The 22,067-nt window shown below is 43.8% G+C and overlaps 12 non-coding genes across 12 annotated transcripts; all 12 read right to left on the bottom strand.

The window, feature by feature from the left end:
- Positions 1-433: 433 nt before the first annotated feature.
- LOC144723832 (U5 spliceosomal RNA) lies at positions 434-549 on the bottom strand. The gene has a single exon (XR_013586363.1). It is a non-coding gene; the product is annotated as a U5 spliceosomal RNA (small nuclear RNA).
- Positions 550-1,408: 859 nt separating this feature from the next.
- On the bottom strand, positions 1,409-1,572 carry LOC144723650 (U1 spliceosomal RNA). The gene has a single exon (XR_013586250.1). It is a non-coding gene; the product is annotated as a U1 spliceosomal RNA (small nuclear RNA).
- Positions 1,573-2,918: 1,346 nt separating this feature from the next.
- Positions 2,919-3,034, bottom strand: LOC144723821 (U5 spliceosomal RNA). The gene has a single exon (XR_013586352.1). It is a non-coding gene; the product is annotated as a U5 spliceosomal RNA (small nuclear RNA).
- Positions 3,035-3,897: 863 nt separating this feature from the next.
- LOC144723646 (U1 spliceosomal RNA) lies at positions 3,898-4,061 on the bottom strand. The gene has a single exon (XR_013586249.1). It is a non-coding gene; the product is annotated as a U1 spliceosomal RNA (small nuclear RNA).
- Positions 4,062-5,411: 1,350 nt separating this feature from the next.
- On the bottom strand, positions 5,412-5,527 carry LOC144723788 (U5 spliceosomal RNA). The gene has a single exon (XR_013586319.1). It is a non-coding gene; the product is annotated as a U5 spliceosomal RNA (small nuclear RNA).
- Positions 5,528-8,688: 3,161 nt separating this feature from the next.
- Positions 8,689-8,804, bottom strand: LOC144723777 (U5 spliceosomal RNA). Its single transcript, XR_013586307.1, has one exon. It is a non-coding gene; the product is annotated as a U5 spliceosomal RNA (small nuclear RNA).
- Positions 8,805-11,965: 3,161 nt separating this feature from the next.
- On the bottom strand, positions 11,966-12,081 carry LOC144723766 (U5 spliceosomal RNA). The gene has a single exon (XR_013586296.1). It is a non-coding gene; the product is annotated as a U5 spliceosomal RNA (small nuclear RNA).
- Positions 12,082-12,941: 860 nt separating this feature from the next.
- Positions 12,942-13,105, bottom strand: LOC144723643 (U1 spliceosomal RNA). The gene has a single exon (XR_013586248.1). It is a non-coding gene; the product is annotated as a U1 spliceosomal RNA (small nuclear RNA).
- A 2,655-nt stretch (positions 13,106-15,760) lies between these two features.
- LOC144723755 (U5 spliceosomal RNA) lies at positions 15,761-15,876 on the bottom strand. The gene has a single exon (XR_013586285.1). It is a non-coding gene; the product is annotated as a U5 spliceosomal RNA (small nuclear RNA).
- Positions 15,877-16,734: 858 nt separating this feature from the next.
- Positions 16,735-16,898, bottom strand: LOC144723637 (U1 spliceosomal RNA). Its single transcript, XR_013586246.1, has one exon. It is a non-coding gene; the product is annotated as a U1 spliceosomal RNA (small nuclear RNA).
- Positions 16,899-18,468: 1,570 nt separating this feature from the next.
- LOC144723810 (U5 spliceosomal RNA) lies at positions 18,469-18,584 on the bottom strand. The gene has a single exon (XR_013586341.1). It is a non-coding gene; the product is annotated as a U5 spliceosomal RNA (small nuclear RNA).
- An 860-nt stretch (positions 18,585-19,444) lies between these two features.
- LOC144723667 (U1 spliceosomal RNA) lies at positions 19,445-19,608 on the bottom strand. Its single transcript, XR_013586255.1, has one exon. It is a non-coding gene; the product is annotated as a U1 spliceosomal RNA (small nuclear RNA).
- Positions 19,609-22,067: the final 2,459 nt, after the last annotated feature.

Raw genomic sequence — 22,067 nt, 5'->3', positions numbered from 1 at the left:
CTATAAATTTGCTATCTACGTGACCTTTCCGAAATAACCAAAGAGTATTACTGGTAGGAACCTCCTAGTTACACCAGCCCACAGGGGATTATTGTGTCCGTCCGTCCGTCGTGAAGGGAGGGGCTGGGTGGGGCGTGGGAGCGGTGGGGCTCGGTGGGGAGGGGCTGGTCACCCCGTGGTGCCCTTGTAAAACTCAACGTTTAACCTACTCACGCCGGCTTGTGCCCGCCCTCACAGTCGGCCATATTTGCGGAATATACACCATGCCGCCGTTGACCCTGGCCATTGACCGAGCAACCCAACGTTCCTACCAGCTCCCTCCGCAGAAATGTGTTACTAATTCTGGCTATAAATCAACTTCCATGTACAGTATTTTTCATTCAAAGCAGAGTGCGATTTTTCTGCAACGAAAAACTTTTTTATTAAAAATAGGAGCCCTGCACGCAGGGCAACAAAAAAATGTTTACAGACTCGTTGAATTGTTCCTCTCCACGGAAATCTTTAGTAAAAGGCGAAAGATTTATTCGCTTTGAAGAGAAACCAGAGCATTTAACTTCAACAACCCACCCATCACGTTATTAGATAAGAGCCCTCCCTCTCTACTATATGGGGTCCCTAACCCTGACTCCCTCACATGAAAATAACATCACCTTTCCAAGATATTTCACAACGTGCATATTTATTCATCGAATAAAAAAACTCGAACATTTCCAATAGTTTAACGGTGGTTCTGGCTCAATGCAATTACAAAAAATCCTCTTCTTCGTCAGTGGTCCTGCAAGCGATTGTTTGTGTGTTTTAAATGTTCAACGTGAAAATAACGTAAACTTAGGATGCCCTTCTCATACGTTCGGATCGGAGACCTCAATTTACCACGTATAATTTAACACGTAGGATTTCACGACAAAAAATCAATAATAGTTTTGTTTGGGTTACATCGCGTAAATATATAAATGAGTCGTTAAACGCGCCACCATCCGACAGCCAATTGGTACGGTTTGTCACGTAAATAGAACACGCCAATTCGTTATTCGTACAGCACACCGGTGTATTGGAAAGCAAAGCCACAACATTTACAATCGACATTTCACCAGTAATTACAACTAACTTCATCAGGCGAAAGCCATAATTTGTGGAAAAATCCTCCTGTTTCGTTTCTTAAACAGAGGGGTAAGATGTGATGACCGTAACTTGTGAGCTCTTCTTGATCAAAGTGGGGAGAGGGGGTTAATGAATGCAAATTAATGGCAATGCGTAACAATTGCCGGTTGGGTGATTCATATGCTAATCAACGTATGCATGCGCATTATTACCACAGACCCAACTTATAACGCCATCCTTCGTTTGTCCTAATCCGTCGCCGAATAAAGAAACGCACCAAGACAAACATTATTTTTCTTTAAATATTCGGGGGATAGCGCGAACGCAGTCCCCCAGTATCACAAATTATACAGTCGAGTTTCCCGCATTTGGGGAAATCGCAGGGGTCAACCCACCCGCAGTGCAATGGATGAGCCTCGCCCTGGGAGGACCACCTAAGTGATCATGGTGCCTCCCCTGTCAGGTAAGTATGAGTTGGACTGCTACCACTATCACTATATGACCCAGATCCCTGTACCTTTACTCTATGGGCCCTCGTAAAGCTTTTAAGTGGTGATAATTGAGAACGTAAAATTATTTAACACTGTAATTTTACAATAAGAATAAAAATGTTAGTCAAACAATCACTAGTTTGAAAAGGTAACATTTATGTTAGCTGAAAGCAGTTTACGAAGTAAATCCACAAATGCATTCTGGGTAATGTTTGTTCAAGTAAAGTTGCCATTTTAGAGGTTTTACCTTCAAATACAGAAGTACTTATCTATTTTTTGTTATATCCCACAACCCTACCAAGGGAACATTCTCATTACCATAACCATCATAAACCGATAGAACTCATAGCCATTGACAGCAGACTTTCAGGCTTCGCTATGAATTCACATTGTACGTAATGGCCATTCCACCCACTATGCGCCCGTCAGACAAGCAGGGTGACCAGCAGAGGGCAGTGCCTCGCGATTGTTGGACTGTGCGCAGAAAGAACCACGCAGGAGTACAGGAACCCCCCGCAAATTCACGAAAAAAAATATATTTAAAAATATTTTTTTTAAACACGCTTTAATGAAATGTATTGTTCGAGCTGCCCCTCCCCCTGCCCCCATCGCCCCTCTCCTCCTTCCACACCCCCCGCCCCTCGGCGTGGCTCCTTGAGGCTTGCCGTGACGTAAGGGACCGTGGTGATTTACAGGCAACGTGAGGTGAGCGTCTTCAATTAGAGCCGTGAAAAATAATGTTTTCATTACCATGAAAATGGATGTCTCCAAGGAGCTTCTTTACAACTCTATGCACCTGGACCCTGCGCCTCACTCAATGGACCTTGTCTCAGTCGCTTTCTCTCTCACACCGGAAGACGGTCGCTTGTGTTGCGATCGAAACGTCGCGATCTATAAATTTGCTATCTACGTGACCTTTCCGAAATAACCAAAGAGTATTACTGGTAGGAACCTCCTGGTTACACCAGCCCACAGGGGATTATTGTGTCCGTCCGTCCGTCGTGAAGGGAGGGGCTGGGTGGGGCGTGGGAGCGGTGGGGCTCGGTGGGGAGGGGCTGGTCACCCCGTGGTGCCCTTGTAAAACTCAACGTTTAACCTACTCACGCCGGCTTGTGCCCGCCCTCACAGTCGGCCATATTTGCGGAATATACACCATGCCGCCGTTGACCCTGGCCATTGACCGAGCAACCCAACGTTCCTACCAGCTCCCTCCGCAGGAATGTGTTACTAATTCTGGCTATAAATCAACTTCCATGTACAGTATTTTTCATTCAAAGCAGAGTGCGATTTTTCTGCAACGAAAAACTGTTTTTTATTAAAAATAGGAGCCCTGCACGCAGGGCAACAAAAAAATGTTTACAGACTCGTTGAATTGTTCCTCTCCACGGAAATCTTTAGTAAAAGGCGAAAGATTTATTCGCTTTGAAGAGAAACCAGAGCATTTAACTTCAACAACCCACCCATCACGTTATTAGATAAGAGCCCTCCCTCTCTACTATATGGGGTCCCTAACCCTGACTCCCTCACATGAAAATAACATCACCTTTCCAAGATATTTCACAACGTGCATATTTATTCATCGAATAAAAAAACTCGAACATTTCCAATAGTTTAACGGTGGTTCTGGCTCAATGCAATTACAAAAAATCCTCTTCTTCGTCAGTGGTCCTGCAAGCGATTGTTTGTGTGTTTTAAATGTTCAACGTGAAAATAACGTAAACTTAGGATGCCCTTCTCATACGTTCGGATCGGAGACCTCAATTTACCACGTATAATTTAACACGTAGGATTTCACGACAAAAAATCAATAATAGTTTTGTTTGGGTTACATCGCGTAAATATATAAATGAGTCGTTAAACGCGCCACCATCCGACAGCCAATTGGTACGGTTTGTCACGTAAATAGAACACGCCAATTCGTTATTCGTACAGCACACCGGTGTATTGGAAAGCAAAGCCACAACATTTACAATCGACATTTCACCAGTAATTACAACTAACTTCATCAGGCGAAAGCCATAATTTGTGGAAAAATCCTCCTGTTTCGTTTCTTAAACAGAGGGGTAAGATGTGATGACCGTAACTTGTGAGCTCTTCTTGATCAAAGTGGGGAGAGGGGGTTAATGAATGCAAATTAATGGCAATGCGTAACAATTGCCGGTTGGGTGATTCATATGCTAATCAACGTATGCATGCATGCGCATTATTACCACAGACCCAACTTATAACGCCATCCTTCGTTTGTCCTAATCCGTCGCCGAATAAAGAAACGCACCAAGTCAAACATTATTTTTCTTTAAATATTCGGGGGATAGCGCGAACGCAGTCCCCCAGTATCACAAATTATACAGTCGAGTTTCCCGCATTTGGGGAAATCGCAGGGGTCAACCCACCCGCAGTGCAATGGATGAGCCTCGCCCTGGGAGGACCACCTAAGTGATCATGGTGCCTCCCCTGTCAGGTAAGTATGAGTTGGACTGCTACCACTATCCCTATATGACCCAGATCCCTGTACCTTTACTCTATGGTCCCTCGTAAAGCTTTTAAGTGGTGATAATTGAGAACGTAAAATTATTTAACACTGTAATTTTACAATAAGAATAAAAATGTTAGTCAAACAATCACTAGTTTGAAAAGGTAACATTTATGTTAGCTGAAAGCAGTTTACGAAGTAAATCCACAAATGCATTCTGGGTAATGTTTGTTCAAGTAAAGTTGCCATTTTAGAGGTTTTACCTTCAATTACAGAAGTACTTATCTATTTTTTGTTATATCCCACAACCCTACCAAGGGAACATTCTCATTACCATAACCATCATAAACAGATATAACTCATAGCCATTGACAGCAGACTTTCAGGCTTCGAAAAAGAATTCACATTGTACGTAATGGCCATTCCACCCACTATGCGCCCGTCAGACAAGCAGGGTGACCAGCAGAGGGCAGTCCCTCGCGATTGTTGGACTGTGCGCAGAAAGAAGCACGCAGGAGTACAGGAACCCCCCGCAAATTCACGAAAAAAAATATATTTAAAATATATTTTTTAAACACGCTTTAATGAAATGTATTGTTCGAGCTGCCCCTCCCCCTGCCCCCATCGCCCCTCTCCTCCTTCCACACCCCCCGACCCCTCGGCGTGGCTCCTTGAGGCTTGCCGTGACGTAAGGGACCGTGGTGATTTACAGGCAAGGTGAGGTGAGCGTCTTCATTTAGAGCCGTGAAAAATAATGTTTTCATTACCATGAAAATGGATGTCTCCAAGGAGCTTCTTTACAACTCTATGCACCTGGACCCTGCGCCTCACTCAATGGACCTTGTCTCAGTCGCTTTCTCTCTCACACCGGAAGACGGTCGCTTGTGTTGCGATCGAAACGTCGCGATCTATAAATTTGCTATCTACGTGACCTCCTGGTTACACCAGCCCACAGGGGATTATTGTGTCCGTCCGTCCGTCGTGAAGGGAGGGGCTGGGTGGGGGGTGGGAGGGGTGGGGCTGGGGAAAGGCTGGGTGGGGAGGGTGGGGCTGGGTGGGGCTGGGTGGGGAGGGGCTGGTCACCCCGTGGTGCCCTTATAAAACTCAACGTTTAACCTACTCACGCCGGCTTGTGCCCGCCCTCACAGTCGGCCATATTTGCGGAATATACACCATGCCGCCGTTGACCCTGGCCATTGACCGAGCAACCCAACGTTCCTACCAGCTCCCTCCGCAGGAATGTGTTACTAATTCTGGCTATAAATCAACTTCCATGTACAGTATTTTTCATTCAAAGCAGAGTGCGATTTTTCTGCAACGAAAAACTGTTTTTTATTATAAATTGGAGCCCTGCACGCAGGGCAACAAAAAATTGTTTACAGACTCGTTGAATTGTTCCTCTCCACGGAAATCTTTAGTAAAAGGCGAAAGATTTATTCGCTTTGAAGAGAAACCAGAGCATTTAACTTCAACAACCCACCCATCACGTTATTAGATAAGAGCCCCCCCTCTCTACTATATGGGGTCCCTAACCCTGACTCCCTCACATGAAAATAACATCACCTTTCCAAGATATTTCACAACGTGCATATTTATTCATCGAATAAAAAAACTCGAACATTTCCAATAGTTTAACGGTGGTTCTGGCTCAATGCAATTACAAAAAATCCTCTTCTTCGTCAGTGGTCCTGCAAGCGATTGTTTGTGTGTTTTAAATGTTCAACGTGAAAATAACGTAAACTTAGGATGCCCTTCTCATACGTTCGGATCGGAGACCTCAATTTACCACGTATAATTTAACACGTAGGATTTCACGACAAAAAATCAATAATAGTTTTTTTTTGGGTTACATCGCGTAAATATATAAATGAGTCGTTAAACGCGCCACCATCCGACAGCCAATTGGTACGGTTTGTCACGTAAATAGAACACGCCAATTCGTTATTCGTACAGCACACCGGTGTATTGGAAAGCAAAACCACAACATTTACAATCGACGTTTCACCAGAAATTACAACTAACTTCATCAGGCGAAAGCCATAATTTGTGGAAAAATCCTCCTATTTCGTTTCTTAAACAGAGGGGTAAGATGTGATGACCGTAACTTGTGAGCTTTTCTTGATCGAAGTGGGGAGAGGGGGTTAATGAATGCAAATTAATGGCAATGCGTAACAATTGCCGGTTGGGTGATTCATATGCTAATCAACGTATGCATGCGCATTATTACCACAGACCCAACTTATAACGCCATCCTTCGTTTGTCCTAATATGTCGCCGAACAAAGAAACACACCAAGACAAACATTATTTTTCTTTAAATATTCGGGGGATAGCGCGAACGCAGTCCCCCAGTATCACAAATTATACAGTCGAGTTTCCCGCATTTGGGGAAATCGCAGGGGTCAACCGTAATTTTACAATAAGAAGAAAAATCTTAGTCAAACAATCACTAGATTGAAAAGGTAACATTTATGTTAGCTGAAAGCAGTTTACAAAGTAACTCCACAAATGCATTCTGGGTAATGTTTGTTCAAGTAGAGTTGCCATTTTAGAGGTTTTACCTTCATTTACAGGAGTACTTATATCCTTTTTGTTATATCCCACAACTATACCAAGGGAACATTCTCATTACCATAACCATCATAAACCGATAGAACTCATAGCCATTGACAGCAGACTTTCAGGCTTCGCTATGAATTCACATTGTACGTAATGGCCATTTCACCCACTATGCGCCCGTCAGACAAGCAGGGTGACCAGCAGAGGGCAGTGCCTCACGATTGTTGGACTGTGCGCAGAAAGAACCACGCAGGAGTACAGGAACCCCCCACAATTTCACGAAAAATAAAACATTTAAAATACTATATTTTTTAAACACGCTTTAATGAAATGTACTGTCCGAGCTGCCCCTCCCCCTTCCCCCATCGCCCCTCCCCTCCTTCCACATCCCCCGCCCCTCGGCGTGGCTCCTTGAGGCTTGCCGTGACGTAAGGGACCGTGGTGATTTGCAGGCAACGTGAGGTGAGCGTCGACAATTAGAGCCGTTAAAAAATCCTTTTTATGCGTGGCATCGGTTTCATTTTATTATTCATTTCTGTTTTTCTTGAGTAAGCAAGCAAGCAAGTGAAGTTAATATAAAGGATTTAAAAATGAAAGATCACCTCTTGACATGCCCCGTATATTCCCGAGGACACTAGCGTTGACCCGTTTTACCACTTTCAAGAACCTGGCGGCTTCAATTTAACTGCTCTATAAATAGTCTCCACTGTACAGCGTGGGGGCAGGGATTTCATGCCATGTGGTTAGTCAACATTTGCGTCATCATGAAACGGGCGGCTACAGTCCTCTCGTCCTCTGGCTTGAGATGGCTGCCACCTATGGGTCAGATGATTTTCTGCCACAATAAAGCAATTGGTAATTAAATATTTTTATAAAATTCCCTAAACAGTGTAAAATTTTGGAAAAGATTTTTCACGAAAATTAATTGTCAAGCACAACGAGTCTGTGTGAAAAATGTCAGCTCGATTGAATCACGGGAAGTGAGTTAAAAAACGACCGAAAGATTTCAACGGTCGTAAGCAAGCAAGCACGCAAGCAAGTGAACTTAATAAAAATTAACCCGTAAAAACAAAGTTTTTCACTATAAATCCTTTATATGCGTGGCGGCTAGAGTCCTCTCGTCCTCTGGCTTGAGATGGCTGCAATCTATGGGTCAGATGATTGTCTGCCAGTATTAAGCAATTGGTAATTAAATATTTAATTTGTTTTCCCTTAACAGTGTAAAATTTTGGAAAAACATTTTCACGAACATTAATTGTCTGTCACAACGAGTCTGTGTGGAAAATGTCAGCTCGATTGGATCACGGGAAGTGGGTTAAAAAACGACCGAAAGATTTGCACGGTCGTAAGCAAGCGAGCACGCAAGCAAGCAAGCATGCGAACTTAATATAAAGGATTTAATAAAGGATTTAAAAAGAATGTTTTCACTCCCGTGAAAATGGATGTCTTCAAGGAGCTTCTTTACACCTCCATGCACCTGGACCCTGCGCCTCACTCAATGGACCTTGTCTCAGTCGCTTTCTCTCTCACGCCGGAAGACGGTCGCTTGTTGCGATCGAAACGTCGCGATCTATAAATTTGCTATCTACGTGACCTTACCGAAATAACCAAAGAGTATTACTGGTAGGAACCTCCTGGTTACACCAGCCCACAGGGGATTATTGTGTCCGTCCGTCCGTCGTGAAGGGAGGGGCTGGGTGGGGGGTGGGAGGGGTGGGGCTGGGGAAGGGCTGGGTGGGGAGGGTGGGGCTGGGTGGGGCTGGGTGGGGCTGGGTGGGGCTGGGTGGGGAGGGGCTGGTCACCCCGTGGTGCCCTTATAAAACTCAACGTTTAACCTACTCACGCCGGCTTGTGCCCGCCCTCACAGTCGGCCATATTTGCGGAATATACACCATGCCGCCGTTGACCCTGGCCATTGACCGAGCAACCCAACGTTCCTACCAGCTCCCTCCGCAGGAATGTGTTACTAATTCTGGCTATAAATCAACTTCCATGTACAGTATTTTTCATTCAAAGCAGAGTGCGATTTTTCTGCAACGAAAAACTGTTTTTTATTATAAATTGGAGCCCTGCACGCAGGGCAACAAAAAATTGTTTACAGACTCGTTGAATTGTTCCTCTCCACGGAAATCTTTAGTAAAAGGCGAAAGATTTATTCGCTTTGAAGAGAAACCAGAGCATTTAACTTCAACAACCCACCCATCACGTTATTAGATAAGAGCCCCCCCTCTCTACTATATGGGGTCCCTAACCCTGACTCCCTCACATGAAAATAACATCACCTTTCCAAGATATTTCACAACGTGCATATTTATTCATCGAATAAAAAAACTCGAACATTTCCAATAGTTTAACGGTGGTTCTGGCTCAATGCAATTACAAAAAATCCTCTTCTTCGTCAGTGGTCCTGCAAGCGATTGTTTGTGTGTTTTAAATGTTCAACGTGAAAATAACGTAAACTTAGGATGCCCTTCTCATACGTTCGGATCGGAGACCTCAATTTACCACGTATAATTTAACACGTAGGATTTCACGACAAAAAATCAATAATAGTTTTTTTTTGGGTTACATCGCGTAAATATATAAATGAGTCGTTAAACGCGCCACCATCCGACAGCCAATTGGTACGGTTTGTCACGTAAATAGAACACGCCAATTCGTTATTCGTACAGCACACCGGTGTATTGGAAAGCAAAACCACAACATTTACAATCGACGTTTCACCAGAAATTACAACTAACTTCATCAGGCGAAAGCCATAATTTGTGGAAAAATCCTCCTATTTCGTTTCTTAAACAGAGGGGTAAGATGTGATGACCGTAACTTGTGAGCTTTTCTTGATCGAAGTGGGGAGAGGGGGTTAATGAATGCAAATTAATGGCAATGCGTAACAATTGCCGGTTGGGTGATTCATATGCTAATCAACGTATGCATGCGCATTATTACCACAGACCCAACTTATAACGCCATCCTTCGTTTGTCCTAATATGTCGCCGAACAAAGAAACACACCAAGACAAACATTATTTTTCTTTAAATATTCGGGGGATAGCGCGAACGCAGTCCCCCAGTATCACAAATTATACAGTCGAGTTTCCCGCATTTGGGGAAATCGCAGGGGTCAACCGTAATTTTACAATAAGAAGAAAAATCTTAGTCAAACAATCACTAGATTGAAAAGGTAACATTTATGTTAGCTGAAAGCAGTTTACAAAGTAACTCCACAAATGCATTCTGGGTAATGTTTGTTCAAGTAGAGTTGCCATTTTAGAGGTTTTACCTTCATTTACAGGAGTACTTATATCCTTTTTGTTATATCCCACAACTATACCAAGGGAACATTCTCATTACCATAACCATCATAAACCGATAGAACTCATAGCCATTGACAGCAGACTTTCAGGCTTCGCTATGAATTCACATTGTACGTAATGGCCATTTCACCCACTATGCGCCCGTCAGACAAGCAGGGTGACCAGCAGAGGGCAGTGCCTCACGATTGTTGGACTGTGCGCAGAAAGAACCACGCAGGAGTACAGGAACCCCCCACAATTTCACGAAAAATAAAACATTTAAAATACTATATTTTTTAAACACGCTTTAATGAAATGTACTGTCCGAGCTGCCCCTCCCCCTTCCCCCATCGCCCCTCCCCTCCTTCCACATCCCCCGCCCCTCGGCGTGGCTCCTTGAGGCTTGCCGTGACGTAAGGGACCGTGGTGATTTGCAGGCAACGTGAGGTGAGCGTCGACAATTAGAGCCGTTAAAAAATCCTTTTTATGCGTGGCATCGGTTTCATTTTATTATTCATTTCTGTTTTTCTTGAGTAAGCAAGCAAGCAAGTGAAGTTAATATAAAGGATTTAAAAATGAAAGATCACCTCTTGACATGCCCCGTATATTCCCGAGGACACTAGCGTTGACCCGTTTTACCACTTTCAAGAACCTGGCGGCTTCAATTTAACTGCTCTATAAATAGTCTCCACTGTACAGCGTGGGGGCAGGGATTTCATGCCATGTGGTTAGTCAACATTTGCGTCATCATGAAACGGGCGGCTACAGTCCTCTCGTCCTCTGGCTTGAGATGGCTGCCACCTATGGGTCAGATGATTTTCTGCCACAATAAAGCAATTGGTAATTAAATATTTTTATAAAATTCCCTAAACAGTGTAAAATTTTGGAAAAGATTTTTCACGAAAATTAATTGTCAAGCACAACGAGTCTGTGTGAAAAATGTCAGCTCGATTGAATCACGGGAAGTGAGTTAAAAAACGACCGAAAGATTTCAACGGTCGTAAGCAAGCAAGCACGCAAGCAAGTGAACTTAATAAAAATTAACCCGTAAAAACAAAGTTTTTCACTATAAATCCTTTATATGCGTGGCGGCTAGAGTCCTCTCGTCCTCTGGCTTGAGATGGCTGCAATCTATGGGTCAGATGATTGTCTGCCAGTATTAAGCAATTGGTAATTAAATATTTAATTTGTTTTCCCTTAACAGTGTAAAATTTTGGAAAAACATTTTCACGAACATTAATTGTCTGTCACAACGAGTCTGTGTGGAAAATGTCAGCTCGATTGGATCACGGGAAGTGGGTTAAAAAACGACCGAAAGATTTGCACGGTCGTAAGCAAGCGAGCACGCAAGCAAGCAAGCATGCGAACTTAATATAAAGGATTTAATAAAGGATTTAAAAAGAATGTTTTCACTCCCGTGAAAATGGATGTCTTCAAGGAGCTTCTTTACACCTCCATGCACCTGGACCCTGCGCCTCACTCAATGGACCTTGTCTCAGTCGCTTTCTCTCTCACGCCGGAAGACGGTCGCTTGTTGCGATCGAAACGTCGCGATCTATAAATTTGCTATCTACGTGACCTTACCGAAATAACCAAAGAGTATTACTGGTAGGAACCTCCTGGTTACACCAGCCCACAGGGGATTATTGTGTCCGTCCGTCCGTCGTGAAGGGAGGGGCTGGGTGGGGGGTGGGAGGGGTGGGGCTGGGGAAGGGCTGGGTGGGGAGGGTGGGGCTGGGTGGGGCTGGGTGGGGCTGGGTGGGGCTGGGTGGGGAGGGGCTGGTCACCCCGTGGTGCCCTTATAAAACTCAACGTTTAACCTACTCACGCCGGCTTGTGCCCGCCCTCACAGTCGGCCATATTTGCGGAATATACACCATGCCGCCGTTGACCCTGGCCATTGACCGAGCAACCCAACGTTCCTACCAGCTCCCTCCGCAGGAATGTGTTACTAATTCTGGCTATAAATCAACTTCCATGTACAGTATTTTTCATTCAAAGCAGAGTGCGATTTTTCTGCAACGAAAAACTGTTTTTTATTATAAATTGGAGCCCTGCACGCAGGGCAACAAAAAATTGTTTACAGACTCGTTGAATTGTTCCTCTCCACGGAAATCTTTAGTAAAAGGCGAAAGATTTATTCGCTTTGAAGAGAAACCAGAGCATTTAACTTCAACAACCCACCCATCACGTTATTAGATAAGAGCCCCCCCTCTCTACTATATGGGGTCCCTAACCCTGACTCCCTCACATGAAAATAACATCACCTTTCCAAGATATTTCACAACGTGCATATTTATTCATCGAATAAAAAAACTCGAACATTTCCAATAGTTTAACGGTGGTTCTGGCTCAATGCAATTACAAAAAATCCTCTTCTTCGTCAGTGGTCCTGCAAGCGATTGTTTGTGTGTTTTAAATGTTCAACGTGAAAATAACGTAAACTTAGGATGCCCTTCTCATACGTTCGGATCGGAGACCTCAATTTACCACGTATAATTTAACACGTAGGATTTCACGACAAAAAATCAATAATAGTTTTTTTTTGGGTTACATCGCGTAAATATATAAATGAGTCGTTAAACGCGCCACCATCCGACAGCCAATTGGTACGGTTTGTCACGTAAATAGAACACGCCAATTCGTTATTCGTACAGCACACCGGTGTATTGGAAAGCAAAACCACAACATTTACAATCGACGTTTCACCAGAAATTACAACTAACTTCATCAGGCGAAAGCCATAATTTGTGGAAAAATCCTCCTATTTCGTTTCTTAAACAGAGGGGTAAGATGTGATGACCGTAACTTGTGAGCTTTTCTTGATCGAAGTGGGGAGAGGGGGTTAATGAATGCAAATTAATGGCAATGCGTAACAATTGCCGGTTGGGTGATTCATATGCTAATCAACGTATGCATGCGCATTATTACCACAGACCCAACTTATAACGCCATCCTTCGTTTGTCCTAATATGTCGCCGAACAAAGAAACACACCAAGACAAACATTATTTTTCTTTAAATATTCGGGGGATAGCGCGAACGCAGTCCCCCAGTATCACAAATTATACAGTCGAGTTTCCCGCATTTGGGGAAATCGCAGGGGTCAACCCACCCGCAGTGCAATGGATGAGCCTCGCCCTGGGAGGACCACCTAAGTGATCATGGTGCCTCCCCTGTCAGGTAAGTATGAGTTGGGCTGCTCCCACTATCCCTATATGACTCAGAATCCTGTACCTTTACGCTATGGGCTTCGTAAAGTTTTTAAGTGGTGATAATTGAAAATGTTAAATTATTTAACACTGTAATTTTACAATAAGAAGAAAAATCTTAGTCAAACAATCACTAGATTGAAAAGGTAACATTTATGTTAGCTGAAAGCAGTTTACAAAGTAACTCCACAAATGCATTCTGGGTAATGTTTGTTCAAGTAGAGTTGCCATTTTAGAGGTTTTACCTTCATTTACAGGAGTACTTATATCCTTTTTGTTATATCCCACAACTATACCAAGGGAACATTCTCATTACCATAACCATCATAAACCGATAGAACTCATAGCCATTGACAGCAGACTTTCAGGCTTCGCTATGAATTCACATTGTACGTAATGGCCATTTCACCCACTATGCGCCCGTCAGACAAGCAGGGTGACCAGCAGAGGGCAGTGCCTCACGATTGTTGGACTGTGCGCAGAAAGAACCACGCAGGAGTACAGGAACCCCCCACAATTTCACGAAAAATAAAACATTTAAAATACTATATTTTTTAAACACGCTTTAATGAAATGTACTGTCCGAGCTGCCCCTCCCCCTTCCCCCATCGCCCCTCCCCTCCTTCCACATCCCCCGCCCCTCGGCGTGGCTCCTTGAGGCTTGCCGTGACGTAAGGGACCGTGGTAATTTGCAGGCAACGTGAGGTGAGCGTCGACAATTAGAGCCGTTAAAAAATCCTTTTTATGCGTGGCATCGGTTTCATTTTATTATTCATTTCTGTTTTTCTTGAGTAAGCAAGCAAGCAAGTGAAGTTAATATAAAGGATTTAAAAATGAAAGATCACCTCTTGACATGCCCCGTATATTCCCGAGGACACTAGCGTTGACCCGTTTTACCACTTTCAAGAACCTGGCGGCTTCAATTTAACTGCTCTATAAATAGTCTCCACTGTACAGCGTGGGGGCAGGGATTTCATGCCATGTGGTTAGTCAACATTTGCGTCATCATGAAACGGGCGGCTACAGTCCTCTCGTCCTCTGGCTTGAGATGGCTGCCACCTATGGGTCAGATGATTTTCTGCCACAATAAAGCAATTGGTAATTAAATATTTTTATAAAATTCCCTAAACAGTGTAAAATTTTGGAAAAATTTTTTCACGAAAATTAATTGTCAAGCACAACGAGTCTGTGTGAAAAATGTCAGCTCGATTGAATCACGGGAAGTGAGTTAAAAAACGACCGAAAGATTTGCACGGTCGTAAGCAAGCAAGCAAGCACGCAAGCAAGTGAACTTAATAAAAATTAACCCGTAAAAACAAAGTTTTTCACTATAAATCCTTTATATGCGTGGCGGCTAGAGTCCTCTCGTCCTCTGGCTTGAGATGGCTGCAATCTATGGGTCAGATGATTGTCTGCCAGTATTAAGCAATTGGTAATTAAATATTTAATTTGTTTTCCCTTAACAGTGTAAAATTTTGGAAAAACATTTTCACGAACATTAATTGTCTGTCACAACGAGTCTGTGTGGAAAATGTCAGCTCGATTGAATCACGGGAAGTGAGTTAAAAAACGACCGAAAGATTTGCACGGTCGTAAGCAAGCAAGCAAGCACGCAAGCACGCAAGCAAGTGAACTTAATAAAAATTAACCCGTAAAAACAAAGTTTTTCACTATAAATCCTTTATATGCGTGGCGGCTAGAGTCCTCTCGTCCTCTGGCTTGAGATGGCTGCAATCTATGGGTCAGATGATTGTCTGCCAGTATTAAGCAATTGGTAATTAAATATTTAATTTGTTTTCCCTTAACAGTGTAAAATTTTGGAAAAACATTTTCACGAACATTAATTGTATGTCACAACGAGTCTGTGTGGAAAATGTCAGCTCGATTGGATCACGGGAAGTGGGTTAAAAAACGATCGAAAGATTTGCACGGTCGTAAGTAAGCAAGCACGCAAGCAAGCAAGCATGCGAACTTAATATAAAGGATTTAATAAAGGATTTAAAAAGAATGTTTTCACTCCCGTGAAAATGGATGTCTTCAAGGAGCTTCTTTACACCTCCATGCACCTGGACCCTGCGCCTCACTCAATGGACCTTGTCTCAGTCGCTTTCTCTCTCACACCGGAAGACGGTCGCTTGTTGCGATCGAAACGTCGCGATCTATAAATTTGCTATCTACGTGACTTTACCGAAATAACTAAAGAGTATTACTGGTAGGAGCCTCCTGGTTACACCAGCCCACAGGGGATTATTGTGTCCGTCCGTCCGTCGTGAAGGGAGGGGCTGGGTGGGGGGTGGGAGGGGTGGGGCTGGGGAAGGGCTGGGTGGGGAGGGTGGGGCTGGGTGGGGCTGGGTGGGGAGGGGCTGGTCACCCCGTGGTGCCCTTATAAAACTCAACGTTTAACCTACTCACGCCGGCTTGTGCCCGCCCTCACAGTCGGCCATATTTGCGGAATATACACCATGCCGCCGTTGACCCTGGCCATTGACCGAGCAACCCAACGTTCCTACCAGCTCCCTCCGCAGGAATGTGTTACTAATTCTGGCTATAAATCAACTTCCATGTACAGTATTTTTCATTCAAAGCAGAGTGCGATTTTTCTGCAACGAAAAACTGTTTTTTATTATAAATTGGAGCCCTGCACGCAGGGCAACAAAAAATTGTTTACAGACTCGTTGAATTGTTCCTCTCCACGGAAATCTTTAGTAAAAGGCGAAAGATTTATTCGCTTTGAAGAGAAACCAGAGCATTTAACTTCAACAACCCACCCATCACGTTATTAGATAAGAGCCCTCCCTCTCTACTATATGGGGTCCCTAACCCTGACTCCCTCACATGAAAATAACATCACCTTTCCAAGATATTTCACAACGTGCATATTTATTCATCGAATAAAAAAACTCGAACATTTCCAATAGTTTAACGGTGGTTCTGGCTCAATGCAATTACAAAAAATCCTCTTCTTCGTCAGTGGTCCTGCAAGCGATTGTTTGTGTGTTTTAAATGTTCAACGTGAAAATAACGTAAACTTAGGATGCCCTTCTCATACGTTCGGATCGGAGACCTCAATTTACCACGTATAATTTAACACGTAGGATTTCACGACAAAAAATCAATAATAGTTTTTTTTTGGGTTACATCGCGTAAATATATAAATGAGTCGTTAAACGCGCCACCATCCGACAGCCAATTGGTACGGTTTGTCACGTAAATAGAACACGCCAATTCGTTATTCGTACAGCACACCGGTGTATTGGAAAGCAAAACCACAACATTTACAATCGACGTTTCACCAGAAATTACAACTAACTTCATCAGGCGAAAGCCATAATTTGTGGAAAAATCCTCCTTTTTCGTTCCTTAAACAGAGGGGTAGATGTGATGACGTAACTTGTGAGCTCTTCTTGATAGAGGTGGGGAGGGGGGGTTAATGAATGCATATAAATGGCAATGCGTAACAATTGCCGGTTGGGTGATTCATATGCTAATCAACGTATGCATGCGCATTATTACCACAGACCCAACTTATAACGCCATCCTTCGTTTGTCCTAATATGTCGCCGAATAAAGAAACGCACCAAGACAAACATTATTTTTCTTTAAATATTCGGGGGATAGCGCGAACGCAGTCCCCCAGTATCACAAATTATACAGTCGAGTTTCCCGCATTTGGGGAAATCGCAGGGGTCAACCCACCCGCAGTGCAATGGATGAGCCTCGCCCTGGGAGGACCACCTAAGTGATCATGGTGCCTCCCCTGTCAGGTAAGTATGAGTTGGGATGCTCCCACTATCCCTATATGACTCAGAATCCTGTACCTTTACGCTATGGGCCCTCGTAAAGCTTTTAAGTGGTGATAATTGAGAACGTAAAATTATTTAACACTGTAATTTTACAATAAGAAGAAAAATGTTAGTCAAACAATCACTAGTTTGAAAAGGTAACATTTATGTTAGCTGAAAGCAGTTTACGAAGTAACTCCACAAATGCATTGACAGCAGACTTTCAGGCTTCGCTATGAATTCACATTGTACGTAATGGCCATTTCACCCACTATGCGCCCGTCAGACAAGCAGAGTGACCAGCAGAGGGCAGTGCCTCACAATTGTTGGACTGCGCAGAAAGAACCGCGCAGGAGTACAGGAACCCCCCACAATTTCACGAAAATTTTAATATGAAAAAATAAAAAAAATTTAAACACGCTTTAATGAAATGTACTGTCCGAGCTGCCCCTCCCCCTGCCCCCATCGCCCCTCCCCTCCTTCCACATCCCCCGCCCCTCGGCGTGGCTCCTTGAGGCTTGCCGTGACGTAAGGGACCGTGGTGATTTACAGGCAACGTGAGGTTAGTGTCGACAATTAGAGCCGTTAAAAAATTAACCCGTAAAAACAAAGTTTTTCACTATAAATCCTTTATGGGCGTGGCGGCTAGAGTCCTCTCGTCCTCTGGCTTGAGATGGCTGCCACCTATGGGTCAGATGATTGCCTGCCACCATTAAGCAATTGGTAATTAAATATATTTTTTTTTCCTAAAAAGTGTAAAGTTATGGAAAAAAAATTTCACGAAAATAAATTGTCACGCACAACGAGTCTGTGTGCAAAATGTCAGCTCGATTGGATCACGAGAAGTGGGTTAAAAAACGACCGAAAGATTTGCACGGTCGTAAGCGCGCAAGCAAGCAAGCAAGTGAACTTAATATAAAGGATTTAAAAAGAATGTTTTCACTCCCGTGAAAATGGATGTCTTCAAGGAGCTTCTTTACACCTCCATGCACCTGGACCCTGCGCCTCACTCAATGGACCTTGTCTCAGTCGCTTTCTCTCTCACGCCGGAAGACGGTCGCTTGTTGCGATCGAAACGTCGCGATCTATAAATTTGCTATCTACGTGACCTTACCGAAATAACCAAAGAGTATTACTGGTAGGAACCTCCTGGTTACACCAGCCCACAGGGGATTATTGTGTCCGTCCGTCCGTCGTGAAGGGAGGGGCTGGGTGGGGGGTGGGAGGGGTGGGGCTGGGGAAGGGCTGGGTGGGGAGGGTGGGGCTGGGTGGGGCTGGGTGGGGAGGGGCTGGTCACCCCGTGGTGCCCTTATAAAACTCAACGTTTAACCTACTCACGCCGGCTTGTGCCCGCCCTCACAGTCGGCCATATTTGCGGAATATACACCATGCCGCCGTTGACCCTGGCCATTGACCGAGCAACCCAACGTTCCTACCAGCTCCCTCCGCAGGAATGTGTTACTAATTCTGGCTATAAATCAACTTCCATGTACAGTATTTTTCATTCAAAGCAGAGTGCGATTTTTCTGCAACGAAAAACTGTTTTTTATTATAAATTGGAGCCCTGCACGCAGGGCAACAAAAAAATGTTTACAGACTCGTTGAATTGTTCCTCTCCACGGAAATCTTTAGTAAAAGGCGAAAGATTTATTCGCTTTGAAGAGAAACCAGAGCATTTAACTTCAACAACCCACCCATCACGTTATTAGATAAGAGCCCCCCCTCTCTACTATATGGGGTCCCTAACCCTGACTCCCTCACATGAAAATAACATCACCTTTCCAAGATATTTCACAACGTGCATATTTATTCATCGAATAAAAAAACTCGAACATTTCCAATAGTTTAACGGTGGTTCTGGCTCAATGCAATTACAAAAAATCCTCTTCTTCGTCAGTGGTCCTGCAAGCGATTGTTTGTGTGTTTTAAATGTTCAACGTGAAAATAACGTAAACTTAGGATGCCCTTCTCATACGTTCGGATCGGAGACCTCAATTTACCACGTATAATTTAACACGTAGGATTTCACGACAAAAAATCAATAATAGTTTTTTTTTGGGTTACATCGCGTAAATATATAAATGAGTCGTTAAACGCGCCACCATCCGACAGCCAATTGGTACGGTTTGTCACGTAAATAGAACACGCCAATTCGTTATTCGTACAGCACACCGGTGTATTGGAAAGCAAAACCACAACATTTACAATCGACGTTTCACCAGAAATTACAACTAACTTCATCAGGCGAAAGCCATAATTTGTGGAAAAATCCTCCTATTTCGTTTCTTAAACAGAGGGGTAAGATGTGATGACCGTAACTTGTGAGCTTTTCTTGATCGAAGTGGGGAGAGGGGGTTAATGAATGCAAATTAATGGCAATGCGTAACAATTGCCGGTTGGGTGATTCATATGCTAATCAACGTATGCATGCGCATTATTACCACAGACCCAACTTATAACGCCATCCTTCGTTTGTCCTAATATGTCGCCGAACAAAGAAACACACCAAGACAAACATTATTTTTCTTTAAATATTCGGGGGATAGCGCGAACGCAGTCCCCCAGTATCACAAATTATACAGTCGAGTTTCCCGCATTTGGGGAAATCGCAGGGGTCAACCCACCCGCAGTGCAATGGATGAGCCTCGCCCTGGGAGGACCACCTAAGTGATCATGGTGCCTCCCCTATCAGGTAAGTATGAGTTGGGCTGCTCCCACTATCCCTATATGACTCAGAATCCTGTACCTTTACGCTATGGGCTTCGTAAAGTTTTTAAGTGGTGATAATTGAAAATGTTAAATTATTTAACACTGTAATTTTACAATAAGAAGAAAAATCTTAGTCAAACAATCACTAGATTGAAAAGGTAACATTTATGTTAGCTGAAAGCAGTTTACAAAGTAACTCCACAAATGCATTCTGGGTAATGTTTGTTCAAGTAGAGTTGCCATTTTAGAGGTTTTACCTTCATTTACAGGAGTACTTATATCCTTTTTGTTATATCCCACAACTATACCAAGGGAACATTCTCATTACCATAACCATCATAAACCGATAGAACTCATAGCCATTGACAGCAGACTTTCAGGCTTCGCTATGAATTCACATTGTACGTAATGGCCATTTCACCCACTATGCGCCCGTCAGACAAGCAGGGTGACCAGCAGAGGGCAGTGCCTCACGATTGTTGGACTGTGCGCAGAAAGAACCACGCAGGAGTACAGGAACCCCCCACAATTTCACGAAAAATAAAACATTTAAAATACTATATTTTTTAAACACGCTTTAATGAAATGTACTGTCCGAGCTGCCCCTCCCCCTTCCCCCATCGCCCCTCCCCTCCTTCCACATCCCCCGCCCCTCGGCGTGGCTCCTTGAGGCTTGCCGTGACGTAAGGGACCGTGGTGATTTGCAGGCAACGTGAGGTGAGCGTCGACAATTAGAGCCGTTAAAAAATCCTTTTTATGCGTGGCATCGGTTTCATTTTATTATTCATTTCTGTTTTTCTTGAGTAAGCAAGCAAGCAAGTGAAGTTAATATAAAGGATTTAAAAATGAAAGATCACCTCTTGACATGCCCCGTATATTCCCGAGGACACTAGCGTTGACCCGTTTTACCACTTTCAAGAACCTGGCGGCTTCAATTTAACTGCTCTATAAATAGTCTCCACTGTACAGCGTGGGGGCAGGGATTTCATGCCATGTGGTTAGTCAACATTTGCGTCATCATGAAACGGGCGGCTACAGTCCTCTCGTCCTCTGGCTTGAGATGGCTGCCACCTATGGGTCAGATGATTTTCTGCCACAATAAAGCAATTGGTAATTAAATATTTTTATAAAATTCCCTAAACAGTGTAAAATTTTGGAAAAAAATTTTCACGAAAATTAATTGTCAAGCACAACGAGTCTGTGTGAAAAATGTCAGCTCGATTGAATCACGGGAAGTGAGTTAAAAAACGACCGAAAGATTTGCACGGTCGTAAGCAAGCAAGCAAGCACGCAAGCACGCAAGCAAGTGAACTTAATAAAAATTAACCCGTAAAAACAAAGTTTTTCACTATAAATCCTTTATATGCGTGGCGGCTAGAGTCCTCTCGTCCTCTGGCTTGAGATGGCTGCAATCTATGGGTCAGATGATTGTCTGCCAGTATTAAGCAATTGGTAATTAAATATTTAATTTGTTTTCCCTTAACAGTGTAAAATTTTGGAAAAACATTTTCACGAACATTAATTGTATGTCACAACGAGTCTGTGTGGAAAATGTCAGCTCGATTGAATCACGGGAAGTGAGTTAAAAAACGACCGAAAGATTTGCACGGTCGTAAGCAAGCAAGCACGCAAGCAAGTGAACTTAATAAAAATTAACCCGTAAAAACAAAGTTTTTCACTATAAATCCTTTATATGCGTGGCGGCTAGAGTCCTCTCGTCCTCTGGCTTGAGATGGCTGCAATCTATGGGTCAGATGATTGTCTGCCAGTATTAAGCAATTGGTAATTAAATATTTAATTTGTTTTCCCTTAACAGTGTAAAATTTTGGAAAAACATTTTCACGAACATTAATTGTCTGTCACAACGAGTCTGTGTGGAAAATGTCAGCTCGATTGGATCACGGGAAGTGGGTTAAAAAACGATCGAAAGATTTGCACGGTCGTAAGCAAGCAAGCACGCAAGCAAGCAAGCATGCGAACTTAATATAAAGGATTTAATAAAGGATTTAAAAAGAATGTTTTCACTCCCGTGAAAATGGATGTCTTCAAGGATCTTCTTTACACCTCCATGCACCTGGACCCTGCGCCTCACTCAATGGACCTTGTCTCAGTCGCTTTCTCTCTCACACCGGAAGACGGTCGCTTGTTGCGATCGAAACGTCGCGATCTATAAATTTGCTATCTACGTGACTTTACCGAAATAACTAAAGAGTATTACTCCTGGTTACACCAGCCCACAGGGGATTATTGTGTCCGTCCGTCCGTCGTGCAGGGAGGGGCTGGGTGGGGCTGGGTGAGGAGGGGCTGGGTGCGGAGTGTGGGGAGGGGCTGGGTTTGGAGGGGAGGGTGGGGAGGGGCTGGGTGGGGAGGGTGGGGCTGGGTCGGAGGTGGGAGGGGTGGGGCTGGGTGGGGAGGGGCTGGTCACCCCGTGGTGCCCTTATAAAACTCAA

Source organism: Lampetra planeri, chromosome 1 (assembly GCF_965212315.1).
Source record: "Lampetra planeri chromosome 1, kcLamPlan1.2.h2, whole genome shotgun sequence".
NCBI lineage: Eukaryota > Metazoa > Chordata > Hyperoartia > Petromyzontiformes > Petromyzontidae > Lampetra > Lampetra planeri.
This window is presented reverse-complemented; position numbering and strand designations above follow the sequence as displayed.